The sequence below is a fragment of the Cyprinodon variegatus genome, unplaced genomic scaffold (assembly GCF_000732505.1).
Source record: "Cyprinodon variegatus isolate N-32 unplaced genomic scaffold, C_variegatus-1.0 Scaffold300, whole genome shotgun sequence".
Lineage (NCBI taxonomy): Eukaryota > Metazoa > Chordata > Actinopteri > Cyprinodontiformes > Cyprinodontidae > Cyprinodon > Cyprinodon variegatus.
This window is the reverse complement of record NW_015150753.1, coordinates 198581-200179: the sequence shown is the minus strand read 5'-3', so window position 1 is coordinate 200179 and position 1599 is coordinate 198581. Positions and strand designations below refer to the sequence as shown.

The following is a 1599-nucleotide window of genomic DNA, read 5'->3' as shown; positions in this document are numbered from 1 at the left end:
GCCGCTCACACTGAGCCTGGTTCTGCTGGAGGTTTCTTCCTGTTAAAAGGGAGTTTTTCCTCTCCACTGTCGCTACAAGCATGCTTAGTTTGAGGGGTTGCCTTCGAGATGCCTAGATAGAAAACTTTTAATCAATGTGACTGGATGACCTGGTGAACTAAAATGCCATGAGATGACGTGTTGTGAATTGGTGCTATATAAATAAACTTAACTGAATTAAACTGATAACAACAGGATCACCATGTAGGAGTCAGATTCAGCAGAAATGACAGATTGTCTGTGTGAAAGTTTTACACATCACCTAAACCTATGGGGTTGTCTGACATTAAGGCACGGAAACTGATCTTTTTGCAATCTGCATGTTACAGATTAGCCAATAAATATCAGTGTCACAGCTCGACATGGCACACATTGTCTTTCAAAGGTGACACCAAGAGCCCGGTCAAATTTAAGGTTTCAAAGTTTGAATTAAAGGCAAAGTGTGGTCACATTCAGAATACAAACTTCTGAAAGTACTTTAAATATAAAATAATTAGCCTGGAACAGACTGAGAGAAGAAACAATGGAGCAGAGCCACCAATTCAATGACTCATTCATGAAGAAAAGCAGCTGTTAAAGTCCCTGTGATTTGATTAGAAACGTCTATGATCTAAAGATCTGTTGCCTTCATGAACACACATTACTGTCCTTTCTCAGTGTTATACTGATTTCAAATGAATGGTTCACTGTTACTTTCACACAGAAATACTGGGATTAAACAGTTGGGATTAAACAGTCCTGCTGGGATTATTTTGTGCAATAATGTGATCTCCTTTTATATATATACTTAAATATGTCCTTATATTTTCGATTTCCTGCCTATTTTGATGGCTGTGAAAAATGTAAAGATCCTTAGTTAGGCTTTTTAGTTTGTTTATGGCAAAATAAAAAATGAATCAACATAATTATATCGTAATTTACTAATCCAGTCATACACCAAAATGGTTTGGATTTTTATACAAAACTTTTAGATATATAGTCATTTTAATTATCAATATAAAATATCTTATATTTCCTAATTGAATTTCTGGGTGTATTTAAAGTACTAATAACAGAAAAGTATCCAAATACTTTGACATTTTAGATGAAAAAAGGTAACTACATAGTTACTTCGACTAGTAAGTAGTTAATTCTATTGGGCAGTAATTGAGCTAGAATCTAATGTTCCTGATCCGGGGTTCTTAAAGTGTTTAGGATCCAGATCCCTCCCTGGAGAAGGCTTTACTCTTTATCTCTGGTTTTATGAACTGTTGTTTTTTCTCAGCAGATGACGGTTACCTGCTCTTTGAGCTTCTTTATCTCAGAGCGAGTCAAGCAGTCAGCTTTAGCAATGAGAGGAACCAGGTTGACTTTATCCTGGAGGGCCTTCATGAACTCTACATCAATGGGACGAAGCCTGTGAGAAGATTTTATTACAAAATACATTTAATACCACAAAAAATATTTTTCCATCGGATTTTCTCTGTTTTTGATTTTTGTTTTACTTTAATGTGTTATATAATATACTAAGTTTAATATACCAGCTGGAAAAATTGGAAAAACAGATTTTAGAAATAACTC

The 1599-nt window shown here is 34.9% G+C and overlaps 1 pseudogene; it reads right to left on the bottom strand.

Annotated features, from left to right (window-relative positions):
* The window catches only part of LOC107090574, a 22726-nt pseudogene that overhangs the window by 10119 nt on the left and 11008 nt on the right, over positions 1–1599 (bottom strand).